This window comes from Hyperolius riggenbachi, chromosome 11 (genome assembly GCF_040937935.1).
Source record: "Hyperolius riggenbachi isolate aHypRig1 chromosome 11, aHypRig1.pri, whole genome shotgun sequence".
NCBI classification, from domain to species: Eukaryota; Metazoa; Chordata; class Amphibia; order Anura; family Hyperoliidae; genus Hyperolius; species Hyperolius riggenbachi.
In genome coordinates, this window is record NC_090656.1 from 98,258,667 (window position 1) to 98,278,895 (window position 20,229).

Consider the following 20,229-nt stretch of genomic DNA (forward strand, 5'->3'; position numbering starts at 1 on the left):
ATGGATGGGAGCTTAACCCGCACTTGCCTAGCCAAGACTTCTTCAAGTAAAATTTCTGCTTCTACAAGAAGAAACATTGTATAAAACTTAATTACTAAGCCACAGCACCTACATGAAATATAATAGTGACTGGCTTCTGTGGCACAAAACTCATCGGTTTTGCCACAGCTTTCATTATCATAATTTGGAAGTTGCACAACATTCTTTTCAACAATTTTGTCCTAAAAGTTTTCCATTCCCTTTTAGGTGGACTATGTGTATACTCTTAGGCAGGGAAAAGTAGGCCTGAAAAACTATTGAAAAAAAAATGTTAAAAAACTGAGAATGCAAATGCAAAGAAAACAGAGTGCTGTGTCACAATAACCAATAACTGCTAATCAGCGTATGGGTGCTGTGGCTTAGTTGGTTAAAGCACCTGTCTTGTAAACAGGAGATCCTGAGTTCAACTCTCAGCAGTGCCTTTTCTCATCTACAACATTCTTTTCAACAATTTTGTCCTAAAAGTTTTCCATTCCCTTTTAGGTGGACTATGTGTATACTCTTAGGCAGGGAAAAGTAGGCCTGAAAAACTATTGAAAAAAAAATGTTAAAAAACTGAGAATGCAAATGCAAAGAAAAAAGAGTGCTGTGTCACAATAACCAATAACTGCTAATCAGCATATGGGTGCTGTGGCTTAGTTGGTTAAAGCACCTGTCTCGTAAACAGGAGATCCTGAGTTCAACCCTCAGCAGTGCCTTTGCTCATCTTATTATCACCAAGTCATTGCCTGCTGTTTACATCCCAGATTTTCGGGATCACATCTTTGAGCTTCACCCATATTTGCTCACAGGAAACTTGCATTCGCTATGCCCACTGTTTCCACCACATCTGAACAAAGACATTTTCTTATCAGTTTGGTTTGATGTACTACCTTCCATCTCTGACAATAGGTAAAGGTCACTAACAAGTCTTTTGGGATGCTATACTCAACATGGATGGGAGCTTAACCCGCACTTGCCTAGCCAAGACTTCTTCAAGTAAAATTTCTGCTTCTACAAGAAGAAACATTGTATAAAACTTAATTACTAAGCCACAGCACCTACATGAAATGTAATAGTGACTGGCTTCTGTGGCACAAAACTCATCGGTTTTGCCACAGCTTTCATTATCATAATTTGGAAGTTGCACAACATTCTTTTCAACAATTTTGTCCTAAAAGTTTTCCATTCCCTTTTAGGTGGACTATGTGTATACTCTTAGGCAGGGAAAAGTAGGCCTGAAAAACTATTGAAAAAAAAAATGTTAAAAAACTGAGAATGCAAATGCAAAGAAAAAAGAGTGCTGTGCCACAATAACCAATAACTGCTAATCAGCGTATGGGTGCTGTGGCTCAGTTGGTTAAAGCGCCTGTCTTGTGAACAGGAGATCCTGAGTTCAACTCTCAGCAGTGCCTTTGCTCATCTTATTATCACCAAGTCATTGCCTGCTGTTTACATCCCAGATTTTCGGGATCACATCTTTGAGCTTCACCCATATTTGCTCACAGGAAACTTGCATTCGCTATGCCCACTGTTTCCACCACATCTGAACAAAGACATTTTCTTATCAGTTTGGTTTGATGTACTACCTTCCATCTCTGACAATAGGTAAAGGTCACTAACAAGTCTTTTGGGATGCTATACTCAACATGGATGGGAGCTTAACCCGCACTTGCCTAGCCAAGACTTCTTCAAGTAAAATTTCTGCTTCTACAAGAAGAAACATTGTATAAAACTTAATTACTAAGCCACAGCACCTACATGAAATATAATAGTGACTGGCTTCTGTGGCACAAAACTCATCGGTTTTGCCACAGCTTTCATTATCATATTTTGGAAGTTGCACAACATTCTTTTCAACAATTTTGTCCTAAAAGTTTTCCATTCCCTTTTAGGTGGACTATGTGTATACTCTTAGGCAGGGAAAAGTAGGCCTGAAAAACTATTGAAAAAAAAAATGTTAAAAAACTGAGAATGCAAATGCAAAGAAAAAAGAGTGCTGTGCCACAATAACCAAAAACTGCTAATCAGCATATGGGTGCTGTGGCTTAGTTGGTTAAAGCGCCTGTCTCGTAAACAGGAGATCCTGAGTTCAACTCTCAGCAGTGCCTTTGCTCATCTTATTATCACCAAGTCATTGCCTGCTGTTTACATCCCAGATTTTCGGGATCACATCTTTGAGCTTCACCCATATTTGCTCACAGGAAACTTGCATTCGCTATGCCCACTGTTTCCACCACATCTGAACAAAGACATTTTCTTATCAGTTTGGTTTGATGTACTACCTTCCATCTCTGACAATAGGTAAAGGTCACTAACAAGTCTTTTGGGATGCTATACTCAACATGGATGGGAGCTTAACCCGCACTTGCCTAGCCAAGACTTCTTCAAGTAAAATTTCTGCTTCTACAAGAAGAAACATTGTATAAAACTTAATTACTAAGCCACAGCACCTACATGAAATATAATAGTGACTGGCTTCTGTGGCACAAAACTCATCGGTTTTGCCACAGCTTTCATTATCATAATTTGGAAGTTGCACAACATTCTTTTCAACAATTTTGTCCTAAAAGTTTTCCATTCCCTTTTAGGTGGACTATGTGTATACTCTTAGGCAGGGAAAAGTAGGCCTGAAAAACTATTGAAAAAAAAATGTTAAAAAACTGAGAATGCAAATGCAAAGAAAAAAGAGTGCTGTGTCACAATAACCAATAACTGCTAATCAGCGTATGGGTGCTGTGGCTTAGTTGGTTAAAGCACCTGTCTCGTAAACAGGAGATCCTGAGTTCAACCCTCAGCAGTGCCTTTGCTCATCTTATTATCACCAAGTCATTGCCTGCTGTTTACATCCCAGATTTTCGGGATCACATCTTTGAGCTTCACCCATATTTGCTCACAGGAAACTTGCATTCGCTATGCCCACTGTTTCCACCACATCTGAACAAAGACATTTTCTTATCAGTTTGGTTTGATGTACTACCTTCCATCTCTGACAATAGGTAAAGGTCACTAACAAGTCTTTTGGGATGCTATACTCAACATGGATGGGAGCTTAACCCGCACTTGCCTAGCCAAGACTTCTTCAAGTAAAATTTCTGCTTCTACAAGAAGAAACATTGTATAAAACTTAATTACTAAGCCACAGCACCTACATGAAATGTAATAGTGACTGGCTTCTGTGGCACAAAACTCATCGGTTTTGCCACAGCTTTCATTATCATATTTTGGAAGTTGCACAACATTCTTTTCAACAATTTTGTCCTAAAAGTTTTCCATTCCCTTTTAGGTGGACTATGTGTATACTCTTAGGCAGGGAAAAGTAGGCCTGAAAAACTATTGAAAAAAAAATGTTAAAAAACTGAGAATGCAAATGCAAAGAAAAAAGAGTGCTGTGCCACAATAACCAATAACTGCTAATCAGCGTATGGGTGCTGTGGCTTAGTTGGTTAAAGCGCCTGTCTCGTAAACAGGAGATCCTGAGTTCAACTCTCAGCAGTGCCTTTGCTCATCTTATTATCACCAAGTCATTGCCTGCTGTTTACATCCCAGATTTTCGGGATCACATCTTTGAGCTTCACCCATATTTGCTCACAGGAAACTTGCATTCGCTATGCCCACTGTTTCCACCACATCTGAACAAAGACATTTTCTTATCAGTTTGGTTTGACGTACTACCTTCCATCTCTGACAATAGGTAAAGGTCACTAACAAGTCTTTTGGGATGCTATACTCAACATGGATGGGAGCTTAACCCGCACTTGCCTAGCCAAGACTTCTTCAAGTAAAATTTCTGCTTCTACAATAAGAAACATTGTATAAAACTTAATTACTAAGCCACAGCACCTACATGAAATTTAATAGTGACTGGCTTCTGTGGCACAAAACTCATCGGTTTTGCCACAGCTTTCATTATCATAATTTGGAAGTTGCACAACATTCTTTTCAACAATTTTGTCCTAAAAGTTTTCCATTCCCTTTTAGGTGGACTATGTGTATACTCTTAGGCAGGGAAAAATAGGCCTGAAAAACTATTGAAAAAAAAATGTTAAAAAACTGAGAATGCAAATGCAAAGAAAAAAGAGTGCTGTGTCACAATAACCAATAACTGCTAATCAGCGTATGGGTGCTGTGGCTTAGTTGGTTAAAGCACCTGTCTTGTAAACAGGAGATCCTGAGTTCAACCCTCAGCAGTGCCTTTGCTCATCTTATTATCACCAAGTCATTGCCTGCTGTTTACATCCCAGATTTTCGGGATCACATCTTTGAGCTTCACCCATATTTGCTCACAGGAAACTTGCATTCGCTATGCCCACTGTTTCCACCACATCTGAACAAAGACATTTTCTTATCAGTTTGGTTTGATGTACTACCTTCCATCTCTGACAATAGGTAAAGGTCACTAACAAGTCTTTTGGGATGCTATACTCAACATGGATGGGAGCTTAACCCGCACTTGCCTAGCCAAGACTTCTTCAAGTAAAATTTCTGCTTCTACAAGAAGAAACATTGTATAAAACTTAATTACTAAGCCACAGCACCTACATGAAATGTAATAGTGACTGGCTTCTGTGGCACAAAACTCATCGGTTTTGCCACAGCTTTCATTATCATAATTTGGAAGTTGCACAACATTCTTTTCAACAATTTTGTCCTAAAAGTTTTCCATTCCCTTTTAGGTGGACTATGTGTATACTCTTAGGCAGGGAAAAGTAGGCCTGAAAAACTATTGAAAAAAAAAATGTTGAAAAACTGAGAATGCAAATGCAAAGAAAAAAGAGTGCTGTGCCACAATAACCAAAAACTGCTAATCAGCATATGGGTGCTGTGGCTTAGTTGGTTAAAGCGCCTGTCTCGTAAACAGGAGATCCTGAGTTCAACTCTCAGCAGTGCCTTTGCTCATCTTATTATCACCAAGTCATTGCCTGCTGTTTACATCCCAGATTTTCGGGATCACATCTTTGAGCTTCACCCATATTTGCTCACAGGAAACTTGCATTCGCTATGCCCACTGTTTCCACCACATCTGAACAAAGACATTTTCTTATCAGTTTGGTTTGATGTACTACCTTCCATCTCTGACAATAGGTAAAGGTCACTAACAAGTCTTTTGGGATGCTATACTCAACATGGATGGGAGCTTAACCCGCACTTGCCTAGCCAAGACTTCTTCAAGTAAAATTTCTGCTTCTACAAGAAGAAACATTGTATAAAACTTAATTACTAAGCCACAGCACCTACATGAAATATAATAGTGACTGGCTTCTGTGGCACAAAACTCATCGGTTTTGCCACAGCTTTCATTATCATAATTTGGAAGTTGCACAACATTCTTTTCAACAATTTTGTCCTAAAAGTTTTCCATTCCCTTTTAGGTGGACTATGTGTATACTCTTAGGCAGGGAAAAGTAGGCCTGAAAAACTATTGAAAAAAAAATGTTAAAAAACTGAGAATGCAAATGCAAAGAAAAAAGAGTGCTGTGTCACAATAACCAATAACTGCTAATCAGCGTATGGGTGCTGTGGCTTAGTTGGTTAAAGCACCTGTCTCGTAAACAGGAGATCCTGAGTTCAACCCTCAGCAGTGCCTTTGCTCATCTTATTATCACCAAGTCATTGCCTGCTGTTTACATCCCAGATTTTCGGGATCACATCTTTGAGCTTCACCCATATTTGCTCACAGGAAACTTGCATTCGCTATGCCCACTGTTTCCACCACATCTGAACAAAGACATTTTCTTATCAGTTTGGTTTGATGTACTACCTTCCATCTCTGACAATAGGTAAAGGTCACTAACAAGTCTTTTGGGATGCTATACTCAACATGGATGGGAGCTTAACCCGCACTTGCCTAGCCAAGACTTCTTCAAGTAAAATTTCTGCTTCTACAAGAAGAAACATTGTATAAAACTTAATTACTAAGCCACAGCACCTACATGAAATGTAATAGTGACTGGCTTCTGTGGCACAAAACTCATCGGTTTTGCCACAGCTTTCATTATCATATTTTGGAAGTTGCACAACATTCTTTTCAACAATTTTGTCCTAAAAGTTTTCCATTCCCTTTTAGGTGGACTATGTGTATACTCTTAGGCAGGGAAAAGTAGGCCTGAAAAACTATTGAAAAAAAAATGTTAAAAAACTGAGAATGCAAATGCAAAGAAAAAAGAGTGCTGTGCCACAATAACCAATAACTGCTAATCAGCGTATGGGTGCTGTGGCTTAGTTGGTTAAAGCGCCTGTCTCGTAAACAGGAGATCCTGAGTTCAACTCTCAGCAGTGCCTTTGCTCATCTTATTATCACCAAGTCATTGCCTGCTGTTTACATCCCAGATTTTCGGGATCACATCTTTGAGCTTCACCCATATTTGCTCACAGGAAACTTGCATTCGCTATGCCCACTGTTTCCACCACATCTGAACAAAGACATTTTCTTATCAGTTTGGTTTGACGTACTACCTTCCATCTCTGACAATAGGTAAAGGTCACTAACAAGTCTTTTGGGATGCTATACTCAACATGGATGGGAGCTTAACCCGCACTTGCCTAGCCAAGACTTCTTCAAGTAAAATTTCTGCTTCTACAATAAGAAACATTGTATAAAACTTAATTACTAAGCCACAGCACCTACATGAAATTTAATAGTGACTGGCTTCTGTGGCACAAAACTCATCGGTTTTGCCACAGCTTTCATTATCATAATTTGGAAGTTGCACAACATTCTTTTCAACAATTTTGTCCTAAAAGTTTTCCATTCCCTTTTAGGTGGACTATGTGTATACTCTTAGGCAGGGAAAAATAGGCCTGAAAAACTATTGAAAAAAAAATGTTAAAAAACTGAGAATGCAAATGCAAAGAAAAAAGAGTGCTGTGTCACAATAACCAATAACTGCTAATCAGCGTATGGGTGCTGTGGCTTAGTTGGTTAAAGCACCTGTCTTGTAAACAGGAGATCCTGAGTTCAACCCTCAGCAGTGCCTTTGCTCATCTTATTATCACCAAGTCATTGCCTGCTGTTTACATCCCAGATTTTCGGGATCACATCTTTGAGCTTCACCCATATTTGCTCACAGGAAACTTGCATTCGCTATGCCCACTGTTTCCACCACATCTGAACAAAGACATTTTCTTATCAGTTTGGTTTGATGTACTACCTTCCATCTCTGACAATAGGTAAAGGTCACTAACAAGTCTTTTGGGATGCTATACTCAACATGGATGGGAGCTTAACCCGCACTTGCCTAGCCAAGACTTCTTCAAGTAAAATTTCTGCTTCTACAAGAAGAAACATTGTATAAAACTTAATTACTAAGCCACAGCACCTACATGAAATGTAATAGTGACTGGCTTCTGTGGCACAAAACTCATCGGTTTTGCCACAGCTTTCATTATCATAATTTGGAAGTTGCACAACATTCTTTTCAACAATTTTGTCCTAAAAGTTTTCCATTCCCTTTTAGGTGGACTATGTGTATACTCTTAGGCAGGGAAAAGTAGGCCTGAAAAACTATTGAAAAAAAAAATGTTAAAAAACTGAGAATGCAAATGCAAAGAAAAAAGAGTGCTGTGCCACAATAACCAATAACTGCTAATCAGCGTATGGGTGCTGTGGCTCAGTTGGTTAAAGCGCCTGTCTTGTAAACAGGAGATCCTGAGTTCAACTCTCAGCAGTGCCTTTGCTCATCTTATTATCACCAAGTCATTGCCTGCTGTTTACATCCCAGATTTTCGGGATCACATCTTTGAGCTTCACCCATATTTGCTCACAGGAAACTTGCATTCGCTATGCCCACTGTTTCCACCACATCTGAACAAAGACATTTTCTTATCAGTTTGGTTTGACGTACTACCTTCCATCTCTGACAATAGGTAAAGGTCACTAACAAGTCTTTTGGGATGCTATACTCAACATGGATGGGAGCTTAACCCGCACTTGCCTAGCCAAGACTTCTTCAAGTAAAATTTCTGCTTCTACAATAAGAAACATTGTATAAAACTTAATTACTAAGCCACAGCACCTACATGAAATTTAATAGTGACTGGCTTCTGTGGCACAAAACTCATCGGTTTTGCCACAGCTTTCATTATCATAATTTGGAAGTTGCACAACATTCTTTTCAACAATTTTGTCCTAAAAGTTTTCCATTCCCTTTTAGGTGGACTATGTGTATACTCTTAGGCAGGGAAAAATAGGCCTGAAAAACTATTGAAAAAAAAATGTTAAAAAACTGAGAATGCAAATGCAAAGAAAAAAGAGTGCTGTGTCACAATAACCAATAACTGCTAATCAGCGTATGGGTGCTGTGGCTTAGTTGGTTAAAGCACCTGTCTTGTAAACAGGAGATCCTGAGTTCAACCCTCAGCAGTGCCTTTGCTCATCTTATTATCACCAAGTCATTGCCTGCTGTTTACATCCCAGATTTTCGGGATCACATCTTTGAGCTTCACCCATATTTGCTCACAGGAAACTTGCATTCGCTATGCCCACTGTTTCCACCACATCTGAACAAAGACATTTTCTTATCAGTTTGGTTTGATGTACTACCTTCCATCTCTGACAATAGGTAAAGGTCACTAACAAGTCTTTTGGGATGCTATACTCAACATGGATGGGAGCTTAACCCGCACTTGCCTAGCCAAGACTTCTTCAAGTAAAATTTCTGCTTCTACAAGAAGAAACATTGTATAAAACTTAATTACTAAGCCACAGCACCTACATGAAATGTAATAGTGACTGGCTTCTGTGGCACAAAACTCATCGGTTTTGCCACAGCTTTCATTATCATAATTTGGAAGTTGCACAACATTCTTTTCAACAATTTTGTCCTAAAAGTTTTCCATTCCCTTTTAGGTGGACTATGTGTATACTCTTAGGCAGGGAAAAGTAGGCCTGAAAAACTATTGAAAAAAAAAATGTTAAAAAACTGAGAATGCAAATGCAAAGAAAAAAGAGTGCTGTGCCACAATAACCAATAACTGCTAATCAGCGTATGGGTGCTGTGGCTCAGTTGGTTAAAGCGCCTGTCTTGTAAACAGGAGATCCTGAGTTCAACTCTCAGCAGTGCCTTTGCTCATCTTATTATCACCAAGTCATTGCCTGCTGTTTACATCCCAGATTTTCGGGATCACATCTTTGAGCTTCACCCATATTTGCTCACAGGAAACTTGCATTCGCTATGCCCACTGTTTCCACCACATCTGAACAAAGACATTTTCTTATCAGTTTGGTTTGATGTACTACCTTCCATCTCTGACAATAGGTAAAGGTCACTAACAAGTCTTTTGGGATGCTATACTCAACATGGATGGGAGCTTAACCCGCACTTGCCTAGCCAAGACTTCTTCAAGTAAAATTTCTGCTTCTACAAGAAGAAACATTGTATAAAACTTAATTACTAAGCCACAGCACCTACATGAAATATAATAGTGACTGGCTTCTGTGGCACAAAACTCATCGGTTTTGCCACAGCTTTCATTATCATAATTTGGAAGTTGCACAACATTCTTTTCAACAATTTTGTCCTAAAAGTTTTCCATTCCCTTTTAGGTGGACTATGTGTATACTCTTAGGCAGGGAAAAGTAGGCCTGAAAAACTATTGAAAAAAAAATGTTAAAAAACTGAGAATGCAAATGCAAAGAAAAAAGAGTGCTGTGTCACAATAACCAATAACTGCTAATCAGCGTATGGGTGCTGTGGCTTAGTTGGTTAAAGCACCTGTCTCGTAAACAGGAGATCCTGAGTTCAACCCTCAGCAGTGCCTTTGCTCATCTTATTATCACCAAGTCATTGCCTGCTGTTTACATCCCAGATTTTCGGGATCACATCTTTGAGCTTCACCCATATTTGCTCACAGGAAACTTGCATTCGCTATGCCCACTGTTTCCACCACATCTGAACAAAGACATTTTCTTATCAGTTTGGTTTGATGTACTACCTTCCATCTCTGACAATAGGTAAAGGTCACTAACAAGTCTTTTGGGATGCTATACTCAACATGGATGGGAGCTTAACCCGCACTTGCCTAGCCAAGACTTCTTCAAGTAAAATTTCTGCTTCTACAAGAAGAAACATTGTATAAAACTTAATTACTAAGCCACAGCACCTACATGAAATGTAATAGTGACTGGCTTCTGTGGCACAAAACTCATCGGTTTTGCCACAGCTTTCATTATCATATTTTGGAAGTTGCACAACATTCTTTTCAACAATTTTGTCCTAAAAGTTTTCCATTCCCTTTTAGGTGGACTATGTGTATACTCTTAGGCAGGGAAAAGTAGGCCTGAAAAACTATTGAAAAAAAAATGTTAAAAAACTGAGAATGCAAATGCAAAGAAAAAAGAGTGCTGTGCCACAATAACCAATAACTGCTAATCAGCGTATGGGTGCTGTGGCTTAGTTGGTTAAAGCGCCTGTCTCGTAAACAGGAGATCCTGAGTTCAACTCTCAGCAGTGCCTTTGCTCATCTTATTATCACCAAGTCATTGCCTGCTGTTTACATCCCAGATTTTCGGGATCACATCTTTGAGCTTCACCCATATTTGCTCACAGGAAACTTGCATTCGCTATGCCCACTGTTTCCACCACATCTGAACAAAGACATTTTCTTATCAGTTTGGTTTGACGTACTACCTTCCATCTCTGACAATAGGTAAAGGTCACTAACAAGTCTTTTGGGATGCTATACTCAACATGGATGGGAGCTTAACCCGCACTTGCCTAGCCAAGACTTCTTCAAGTAAAATTTCTGCTTCTACAATAAGAAACATTGTATAAAACTTAATTACTAAGCCACAGCACCTACATGAAATTTAATAGTGACTGGCTTCTGTGGCACAAAACTCATCGGTTTTGCCACAGCTTTCATTATCATAATTTGGAAGTTGCACAACATTCTTTTCAACAATTTTGTCCTAAAAGTTTTCCATTCCCTTTTAGGTGGACTATGTGTATACTCTTAGGCAGGGAAAAATAGGCCTGAAAAACTATTGAAAAAAAAATGTTAAAAAACTGAGAATGCAAATGCAAAGAAAAAAGAGTGCTGTGTCACAATAACCAATAACTGCTAATCAGCGTATGGGTGCTGTGGCTTAGTTGGTTAAAGCACCTGTCTTGTAAACAGGAGATCCTGAGTTCAACCCTCAGCAGTGCCTTTGCTCATCTTATTATCACCAAGTCATTGCCTGCTGTTTACATCCCAGATTTTCCGGATCACATCTTTGAGCTTCACCCATATTTGCTCACAGGAAACTTGCATTCGCTATGCCCACTGTTTCCACCACATCTGAACTAAACATTTTCTTATCAGTTTGGTTTGACGTACTACCTTCCGTCTCTGACAATAGGTAAAGGTCACTAACAAGTCTTTTGGGATGCTATACTCAACATGGATGGGAGCTTAACCCACACTTGCCTAGCCAAGACTTCTTCAAGTAAAATTTCTGCTTCTACAATAAGAAACATTGTATAAAACTTAATTACTAAGCCACAGCACCTACATGAAATATAATAGTGACTGGCTTCTGTGGCACAAAACTCATCGGTTTTGCCACAGCTTTCATTATCATATTTTGGAAGTTGCACACCATTCTTTTCAACAATTTTGTCCTAAAAGTTTTCCATTCCCTTTTAGGTGGACTATGTGTATACTCTTAGGCAGGGAAAAGTAGGCCTGAAAAACTATTGAAAAAAAAAATGTTAAAAAACTGAGAATGCAAATGCAAAGAAAAAAGAGTGCTGTGCCACAATAACCAATAACTGCTAATCAGCGTATGGGTGCTGTGGCTTAGTTGGTTAAAGCGCCTGTCTCGTAAACAGGAGATCCTGAGTTCAACTCTCAGCAGTGCCTTTTCTCATCTTATTATCACCAAGTCATTGCCTGCTGTTTACATCCCAGATTTTCGGGATCACATCTTTGAGCTTCACCCATATTTGCTCACAGGAAACTTGCATTCGCTATGCCCACTGTTTCCACCACATCTGAACAAAGACATTTTCTTATCAGTTTGGTTTGACGTACTACCTTCCATCTCTGACAATAGGTAAAGGTCACTAACAAGTCTTTTGGGATGCTATACTCAACATGGATGGGAGCTTAACCCGCACTTGCCTAGCCAAGACTTCTTCAAGTAAAATTTCTGCTTCTACAATAAGAAACATTGTATAAAACTTAATTACTAAGCCACAGCACCTACATGAAATATAATAGTGACTGGCTTCTGTGGCACAAAACTCATCGGTTTTGCCACAGCTTTCATTATCATATTTTGGAAGTTGCACAACATTCTTTTCAACAATTTTGTCCTAAAAGTTTTCCATTCCCTTTTAGGTGGACTATGTGTATACTCTTAGGCAGGGAAAAGTAGGCCTGAAAAACTATTGAAAAAAAAAATGTTAAAAAACTGAGAATGCAAATGCAAAGAAAAAAGAGTGCTGTGCCACAATAACCAATAACTGCTAATCAGCGTATGGGTGCTGTGGCTTAGTTGGTTAAAGCGCCTGTCTCGTAAACAGGAGATCCTGAGTTCAACTCTCAGCAGTGCCTTTGCTCATCTTATTATCACCAGATTTTCGGGATCACATCTTTGAGCTTCACCCATATTTGCTCACAGGAAACTTGCATTCGCTATGCCCACTGTTTCCACCACATCTGAACAAAGACATTTTCTTATCAGTTTGGTTTGACGTACTACCTTCCATCTCTGACAATAGGTAAAGGTCACTAACAAGTCTTTTGGGATGCTATACTCAACATGGATGGGAGCTTAACCCGCACTTGCCTAGCCAAGACTTCTTCAAGTAAAATTTCTGCTTCTACAAGAAGAAACATTGTATAAAACTTAATTACTAAGCCACAGCACCTACATGAAATATAATAGTGACTGGCTTCTGTGGCACAAAACTCATCGGTTTTGCCACAGCTTTCATTTTCATAATTTGGAAGTTGCACAACATTCTTTTCAACAATTTTGTCCTAAAAGTTTTCCATTCCCTTTTAGGTGGACTATGTGTATACTCTTAGGCAGGGAAAAGTAGGCCTGAAAAACTATTGAAAAAAAAATGTTAAAAAACTGAGAATGCAAATGCAAAGAAAAAAAGAGTGCTGTGTCACAATAACCAATAACTGCTAATCAGCGTATGGGTGCTGTGGCTTAGTTGGTTAAAGCACCTGTCTCGTAAACAGGAGATCCTGAGTTCCACCCTCAGCAGTGCCTTTGCTCATCTTATTATCACCAAGTCATTGCCTGCTGTTTACATCCCAGATTTTCGGGATCACATCTTTGAGCTTCACCCATATTTGCTCACAGGAAACTTGCATTCGCTATGCCCACTGTTTCCACCACATCTGAACTAAACATTTTCTTATCAGTTTGGTTTGACGTACTACCTTCCATCTCTGACAATAGGTAAAGGTCACTAACAAGTCTTTTGGGATGCTATACTCAACATGGATGGGAGCTTAACCCGCACTTGCCTAGCCAAGACTTCTTCAAGTAAAATTTCTGCTTCTACAAGAAGAAACATTGTATAAAACTTAATTACTAAGCCACAGCACCTACATGAAATATAATAGTGACTGGCTTCTGTGGCACAAAACTCATCGGTTTTGCCACAGCTTTCATTATCATAATTTGGAAGTTGCACAACATTCTTTTCAACAATTTTGTCCTAAAAGTTTTCCATTCCCTTTTAGGTGGACTATGTGTATACTCTTAGGCAGGGAAAAGTAGGCCTGAAAAACTATTGAAAAAAAAATGTTAAAAAACTGAGAATGCAAATGCAAAGAAAACAGAGTGCTGTGTCACAATAACCAATAACTGCTAATCAGCGTATGGGTGCTGTGGCTTAGTTGGTTAAAGCACCTGTATTGTAAACAGGAGATCCTGAGTTCAACTCTCAGCAGTGCCTTTTCTCATCTACAACATTCTTTTCAACAATTTTGTCCTAAAAGTTTTCCATTCCCTTTTAGGTGGACTATGTGTATACTCTTAGGCAGGGAAAAGTAGGCCTGAAAAACTATTGAAAAAAAAATGTTAAAAAACTGAGAATGCAAATGCAAAGAAAAAAGAGTGCTGTGTCACAATAACCAATAACTGCTAATCAGCATATGGGTGCTGTGGCTTAGTTGGTTAAAGCACCTGTCTCGTAAACAGGAGATCCTGAGTTCAACCCTCAGCAGTGCCTTTGCTCATCTTATTATCACCAAGTCATTGCCTGCTGTTTACATCCCAGATTTTCGGGATCACATCTTTGAGCTTCACCCATATTTGCTCACAGGAAACTTGCATTCGCTATGCCCACTGTTTCCACCACATCTGAACAAAGACATTTTCTTATCAGTTTGGTTTGATGTACTACCTTCCATCTCTGACAATAGGTAAAGGTCACTAACAAGTCTTTTGGGATGCTATACTCAACATGGATGGGAGCTTAACCCGCACTTGCCTAGCCAAGACTTCTTCAAGTAAAATTTCTGCTTCTACAAGAAGAAACATTGTATAAAACTTAATTACTAAGCCACAGCACCTACATGAAATGTAATAGTGACTGGCTTCTGTGGCACAAAACTCATCGGTTTTGCCACAGCTTTCATTATCATAATTTGGAAGTTGCACAACATTCTTTTCAACAATTTTGTCCTAAAAGTTTTCCATTCCCTTTTAGGTGGACTATGTGTATACTCTTAGGCAGGGAAAAGTAGGCCTGAAAAACTATTGAAAAAAAAAAATGTTAAAAAACTGAGAATGCAAATGCAAAGAAAAAAGAGTGCTGTGCCACAATAACCAATAACTGCTAATCAGCGTATGGGTGCTGTGGCTCAGTTGGTTAAAGCGCCTGTCTCGTAAACAGGAGATCCTGAGTTCAACTCTCAGCAGTGCCTTTGCTCATCTTATTATCACCAAGTCATTGCCTGCTGTTTACATCCCAGATTTTCGGGATCACATCTTTGAGCTTCACCCATATTTGCTCACAGGAAACTTGCATTCGCTATGCCCACTGTTTCCACCACATCTGAACAAAGACATTTTCTTATCAGTTTGGTTTGACGTACTACCTTCCATCTCTGACAATAGGTAAAGGTCACTAACAAGTCTTTTGGGATGCTATACTCAACATGGATGGGAGCTTAACCCGCACTTGCCTAGCCAAGACTTCTTCAAGTAAAATTTCTGCTTCTACAAGAAGAAACATTGTATAAAACTTAATTACTAAGCCACAGCACCTACATGAAATATAATAGTGACTGGCTTCTGTGGCACAAAACTCATCGGTTTTGCCACAGCTTTCATTTTCATAATTTGGAAGTTGCACAACATTCTTTTCAACAATTTTGTCCTAAAAGTTTTCCATTCCCTTTTAGGTGGACTATGTGTATACTCTTAGGCAGGGAAAAGTAGGCCTGAAAAACTATTGAAAAAAAAATGTTAAAAAACTGAGAATGCAAATGCAAAGAAAAAAAGAGTGCTGTGTCACAATAACCAATAACTGCTAATCAGCGTATGGGTGCTGTGGCTTAGTTGGTTAAAGCACCTGTCTCGTAAACAGGAGATCCTGAGTTCCACCCTCAGCAGTGCCTTTGCTCATCTTATTATCACCAAGTCATTGCCTGCTGTTTACATCCCAGATTTTCGGGATCACATCTTTGAGCTTCACCCATATTTGCTCACAGGAAACTTGCATTCGCTATGCCCACTGTTTCCACCACATCTGAACTAAACATTTTCTTATCAGTTTGGTTTGACGTACTACCTTCCATCTCTGACAATAGGTAAAGGTCACTAACAAGTCTTTTGGGATGCTATACTCAACATGGATGGGAGCTTAACCCGCACTTGCCTAGCCAAGACTTCTTCAAGTAAAATTTCTGCTTCTACAAGAAGAAACATTGTATAAAACTTAATTACTAAGCCACAGCACCTACATGAAATATAATAGTGACTGGCTTCTGTGGCACAAAACTCATCGGTTTTGCCACAGCTTTCATTATCATAATTTGGAAGTTGCACAACATTCTTTTCAACAATTTTGTCCTAAAAGTTTTCCATTCCCTTTTAGGTGGACTATGTGTATACTCTTAGGCAGGGAAAAGTAGGCCTGAAAAACTATTGAAAAAAAAATGTTAAAAAACTGAGAATGCAAATGCAAAGAAAACAGAGTGCTGTGTCACAATAACCAATAACTGCTAATCAGCGTATGGGTGCTGTGGCTTAGTTGGTTAAAGCACCTGTATTGTAAACAGGAGATCCTGAGTTCAACTCTCAGCAGTGCCTTTTCTCATCTACAACATTCTTTTCAACAATTTTGTCCTAAAAGTTTTCCATTCCCTTTTAGGTGGACTATGTGTATACTCTTAGGCAGGGAAAAGTAGGCCTGAAAAACTATTGAAAAAAAAATGTTAAAAAACTGAGAATGCAAATGCAAAGAAAAAAGAGTGCTGTGTCACAATAACCAATAACTGCTAATCAGCATATGGGTGCTGTGGCTTAGTTGGTTAAAGCACCTGTCTCGTAAACAGGAGATCCTGAGTTCAACCCTCAGCAGTGCCTTTGCTCATCTTATTATCACCAAGTCATTGCCTGCTGTTTACATCCCAGATTTTCGGGATCACATCTTTGAGCTTCACCCATATTTGCTCACAGGAAACTTGCATTCGCTATGCCCACTGTTTCCACCACATCTGAACAAAGACATTTTCTTATCAGTTTGGTTTGATGTACTACCTTCCATCTCTGACAATAGGTAAAGGTCACTAACAAGTCTTTTGGGATGCTATACTCAACATGGATGGGAGCTTAACCCGCACTTGCCTAGCCAAGACTTCTTCAAGTAAAATTTCTGCTTCTACAAGAAGAAACATTGTATAAAACTTAATTACTAAGCCACAGCACCTACATGAAATGTAATAGTGACTGGCTTCTGTGGCACAAAACTCATCGGTTTTGCCACAGCTTTCATTATCATAATTTGGAAGTTGCACAACATTCTTTTCAACAATTTTGTCCTAAAAGTTTTCCATTCCCTTTTAGGTGGACTATGTGTATACTCTTAGGCAGGGAAAAGTAGGCCTGAAAAACTATTGAAAAAAAAAAATGTTAAAAAACTGAGAATGCAAATGCAAAGAAAAAAGAGTGCTGTGCCACAATAACCAATAACTGCTAATCAGCGTATGGGTGCTGTGGCTCAGTTGGTTAAAGCGCCTGTCTCGTAAACAGGAGATCCTGAGTTCAACTCTCAGCAGTGCCTTTGCTCATCTTATTATCACCAAGTCATTGCCTGCTGTTTACATCCCAGATTTTCGGGATCACATCTTTGAGCTTCACCCATATTTGCTCACAGGAAACTTGCATTCGCTATGCCCACTGTTTCCACCACATCTGAACAAAGACATTTTCTTATCAGTTTGGTTTGATGTACTACCTTCCATCTCTGACAATAGGTAAAGGTCACTAACAAGTCTTTTGGGATGCTATACTCAACATGGATGGGAGCTTAACCCGCACTTGCCTAGCCAAGACTTCTTCAAGTAAAATTTCTGCTTCTACAATAAGAAACATTGTATAAAACTTAATTACTAAGCCACAGCACCTACATGAAATATAATAGTGACTGGCTTCTGTGGCACAAAACTCATCGGTTTTGCCACAGCTTTCATTATCATATTTTGGAAGTTGCACAACATTCTTTTCAACAATTTTGTCCTAAAAGTTTTCCATTCCCTTTTAGGTGGACTATGTGTATACTCTTAGGCAGGGAAAAGTAGGCCTGAAAAACTATTGAAAAAAAAAATGTTAAAAAACTGAGAATGCAAATGCAAAGAAAAAAGAGTGCTGTGTCACAATAACCAATAACTGCTAATCAGCGTATGGGTGCTGTGGCTTAGTTGGTTAAAGCACCTGTCTCGTAAACAGGAGATCCTGAGTTCAACCCTCAGCAGTGCCTTTGCTCATCTTATTATCACCAAGTCATTGCCTGCTGTTTACATCCCAGATTTTCGGGATCACATCTTTGAGCTTCACCCATATTTGCTCACAGGAAACTTGCATTCGCTATGCCCACTGTTTCCACCACATCTGAACTAAACATTTTCTTATCAGTTTGGTTTGACGTACTACCTTCCATCTCTGACAATAGGTAAAGGTCACTAACAAGTCTTTTGGGATGCTATACTCAACATGGATGGGAGCTTAACCCGCACTTGCCTAGCCAAGACTTCTTCAAGTAAAATTTCTGCTTCTACAATAAGAAACATTGTATAAAACTTAATTACTAAGCCACAGCACCTACATGAAATATAATAGTGACTGGCTTCTGTGGCACAAAACTCATCGGTTTTGCCACAGCTTTCATTATCATATTTTGGAAGTTGCACAACATTCTTTTCAACAATTTTGTCCTAAAAGTTTTCCATTCCCTTTTAGGTGGACTATGTGTATACTCTTAGGCAGGGAAAAGTAGGCCTGAAAAACTATTGAAAAAAAAAATGTTAAAAAACTGAGAATGCAAATGCAAAGAAAAAAGAGTGCTGTGCCACAATAACCAATAACTGCTAATCAGCGTATGGGTGCTGTGGCTTAGTTGGTTAAAGCGCCTGTCTCGTAAACAGGAGATCCTGAGTTCAACTCTCAGCAGTGCCTTTGCTCATCTTATTATCACCAGATTTTCGGGATCACATCTTTGAGCTTCACCCATATTTGCTCACAGGAAACTTGCATTCGCTATGCCCACTGTTTCCACCACATCTGAACAAAGACATTTTCTTATCAGTTTGGTTTGACGTACTACCTTCCATCTCTGACAATAGGTAAAGGTCACTAACAAGTCTTTTGGGATGCTATACTCAACATGGATGGGAGCTTAACCCGCACTTGCCTAGCCAAGACTTCTTCAAGTAAAATTTCTGCTTCTACAAGAAGAAACATTGTATAAAACTTAATTACTAAGCCACAGCACCTACATGAAATATAATAGTGACTGGCTTCTGTGGCACAAAACTCATCGGTTTTGCCACAGCTTTCATTTTCATAATTTGGAAGTTGCACAACATTCTTTTCAACAATTTTGTCCTAAAAGTTTTCCATTCCCTTTTAGGTGGACTATGTGTATACTCTTAGGCAGGGAAAAGTAGGCCTGAAAAACTATTGAAAAAAAAATGTTAAAAAACTGAGAATGCAAATGCAAAGAAAAAAAGAGTGCTGTGTCACAATAACCAATAACTGCTAATCAGCGTATGGGTGCTGTGGCTTAGTTGGTTAAAGCACCTGTCTCGTCAACAGGAGATCCTGAGTTCCACCCTCAGCAGTGCCTTTGCTCATCTTATTATCACCAAGTCATTGCCTGCTGTTTACATCCCAGATTTTCGGGATCACATCTTTGAGCTTCACCCATATTTGCTCACAGGAAACTTGCATTCGCTATGCCCACTGTTTCCACCACATCTGAACTAAACATTTTCTTATCAGTTTGGTTTGACGTACTACCTTCCATCTCTGACAATAGGTAAAGGTCACTAACAAGTCTTTTGGGATGCTATACTCAACATGGATGGGAGCTTAACCCGCACTTGCCTAGCCAAGACTTCTTCAAGTAAAATTTCTGCTTCTACAAGAAGAAACATTGTATAAAACTTAATTACTAAGCCACAGCACCTACATGAAATATAATAGTGACTGGCTTCTGTGGCACAAAACTCATCGGTTTTGCCACAGCTTTCATTATCATAATTTGGAAGTTGCACAACATTCTTTTCAACAATTTTGTCCTAAAAGTTTTCCATTCCCTTTTAGGTGGACTATGTGTATACTCTTAGGCAGGGAAAAGTAGGCCTGAAAAACTATTGAAAAAAAAATGTTAAAAAACTGAGAATGCAAATGCAAAGAAAAAAGAGTGCTGTGTCACAATAACCAATAACTGCTAATCAGCATATGGGTGCTGTGGCTTAGTTGGTTAAAGCACCTGTCTCGTAAACAGGAGATCCTGAGTTCAACCCTCAGCAGTGCCTTTGCTCATCTTATTATCACCAAGTCATTGCCTGCTGTTTACATCCCAGATTTTCGGGATCACATCTTTGAGCTTCACCCATATTTGCTCACAGGAAACTTGCATTCGCTATGCCCACTGTTTCCACCACATCTGAACTAAACATTTTCTTATCAGTTTGGTTTGATGTACTACCTTCCATCTCTGACAATAGGTAAAGGTCACTAACAAGTCTTTT

The 20,229-nt window shown here is 39.1% G+C and overlaps 21 non-coding genes across 21 annotated transcripts; all 21 read left to right on the top strand.

The window, feature by feature from the left end:
• Positions 1-663: 663 nt before the first annotated feature.
• On the top strand, positions 664-737 carry TRNAT-CGU (transfer RNA threonine (anticodon CGU)). The gene has a single exon. It is a non-coding gene; the product is annotated as a tRNA-Thr (tRNA).
• A 1,318-nt stretch (positions 738-2,055) lies between these two features.
• On the top strand, positions 2,056-2,129 carry TRNAT-CGU (transfer RNA threonine (anticodon CGU)). The gene has a single exon. It is a non-coding gene; the product is annotated as a tRNA-Thr (tRNA).
• A 621-nt stretch (positions 2,130-2,750) lies between these two features.
• On the top strand, positions 2,751-2,824 carry TRNAT-CGU (transfer RNA threonine (anticodon CGU)). The gene has a single exon. It is a non-coding gene; the product is annotated as a tRNA-Thr (tRNA).
• A 621-nt stretch (positions 2,825-3,445) lies between these two features.
• On the top strand, positions 3,446-3,519 carry TRNAT-CGU (transfer RNA threonine (anticodon CGU)). The gene has a single exon. It is a non-coding gene; the product is annotated as a tRNA-Thr (tRNA).
• A 1,317-nt stretch (positions 3,520-4,836) lies between these two features.
• Positions 4,837-4,910, top strand: TRNAT-CGU (transfer RNA threonine (anticodon CGU)). The gene has a single exon. It is a non-coding gene; the product is annotated as a tRNA-Thr (tRNA).
• A 621-nt stretch (positions 4,911-5,531) lies between these two features.
• TRNAT-CGU (transfer RNA threonine (anticodon CGU)) lies at positions 5,532-5,605 on the top strand. The gene has a single exon. It is a non-coding gene; the product is annotated as a tRNA-Thr (tRNA).
• A 621-nt stretch (positions 5,606-6,226) lies between these two features.
• TRNAT-CGU (transfer RNA threonine (anticodon CGU)) lies at positions 6,227-6,300 on the top strand. The gene has a single exon. It is a non-coding gene; the product is annotated as a tRNA-Thr (tRNA).
• A 3,403-nt stretch (positions 6,301-9,703) lies between these two features.
• TRNAT-CGU (transfer RNA threonine (anticodon CGU)) lies at positions 9,704-9,777 on the top strand. Its single transcript has one exon. It is a non-coding gene; the product is annotated as a tRNA-Thr (tRNA).
• A 621-nt stretch (positions 9,778-10,398) lies between these two features.
• Positions 10,399-10,472, top strand: TRNAT-CGU (transfer RNA threonine (anticodon CGU)). Its single transcript has one exon. It is a non-coding gene; the product is annotated as a tRNA-Thr (tRNA).
• A 1,316-nt stretch (positions 10,473-11,788) lies between these two features.
• TRNAT-CGU (transfer RNA threonine (anticodon CGU)) lies at positions 11,789-11,862 on the top strand. The gene has a single exon. It is a non-coding gene; the product is annotated as a tRNA-Thr (tRNA).
• A 622-nt stretch (positions 11,863-12,484) lies between these two features.
• TRNAT-CGU (transfer RNA threonine (anticodon CGU)) lies at positions 12,485-12,558 on the top strand. Its single transcript has one exon. It is a non-coding gene; the product is annotated as a tRNA-Thr (tRNA).
• A 596-nt stretch (positions 12,559-13,154) lies between these two features.
• On the top strand, positions 13,155-13,228 carry TRNAT-CGU (transfer RNA threonine (anticodon CGU)). The gene has a single exon. It is a non-coding gene; the product is annotated as a tRNA-Thr (tRNA).
• An 896-nt stretch (positions 13,229-14,124) lies between these two features.
• TRNAT-CGU (transfer RNA threonine (anticodon CGU)) lies at positions 14,125-14,198 on the top strand. The gene has a single exon. It is a non-coding gene; the product is annotated as a tRNA-Thr (tRNA).
• A 623-nt stretch (positions 14,199-14,821) lies between these two features.
• TRNAT-CGU (transfer RNA threonine (anticodon CGU)) lies at positions 14,822-14,895 on the top strand. The gene has a single exon. It is a non-coding gene; the product is annotated as a tRNA-Thr (tRNA).
• A 622-nt stretch (positions 14,896-15,517) lies between these two features.
• On the top strand, positions 15,518-15,591 carry TRNAT-CGU (transfer RNA threonine (anticodon CGU)). Its single transcript has one exon. It is a non-coding gene; the product is annotated as a tRNA-Thr (tRNA).
• An 896-nt stretch (positions 15,592-16,487) lies between these two features.
• TRNAT-CGU (transfer RNA threonine (anticodon CGU)) lies at positions 16,488-16,561 on the top strand. Its single transcript has one exon. It is a non-coding gene; the product is annotated as a tRNA-Thr (tRNA).
• A 623-nt stretch (positions 16,562-17,184) lies between these two features.
• TRNAT-CGU (transfer RNA threonine (anticodon CGU)) lies at positions 17,185-17,258 on the top strand. The gene has a single exon. It is a non-coding gene; the product is annotated as a tRNA-Thr (tRNA).
• A 622-nt stretch (positions 17,259-17,880) lies between these two features.
• Positions 17,881-17,954, top strand: TRNAT-CGU (transfer RNA threonine (anticodon CGU)). Its single transcript has one exon. It is a non-coding gene; the product is annotated as a tRNA-Thr (tRNA).
• Positions 17,955-18,575: 621 nt separating this feature from the next.
• TRNAT-CGU (transfer RNA threonine (anticodon CGU)) lies at positions 18,576-18,649 on the top strand. The gene has a single exon. It is a non-coding gene; the product is annotated as a tRNA-Thr (tRNA).
• Positions 18,650-19,245: 596 nt separating this feature from the next.
• TRNAT-CGU (transfer RNA threonine (anticodon CGU)) lies at positions 19,246-19,319 on the top strand. The gene has a single exon. It is a non-coding gene; the product is annotated as a tRNA-Thr (tRNA).
• A 620-nt stretch (positions 19,320-19,939) lies between these two features.
• Positions 19,940-20,013, top strand: TRNAT-CGU (transfer RNA threonine (anticodon CGU)). Its single transcript has one exon. It is a non-coding gene; the product is annotated as a tRNA-Thr (tRNA).
• The last annotated feature ends 216 nt before the right edge of the window (positions 20,014-20,229 follow it).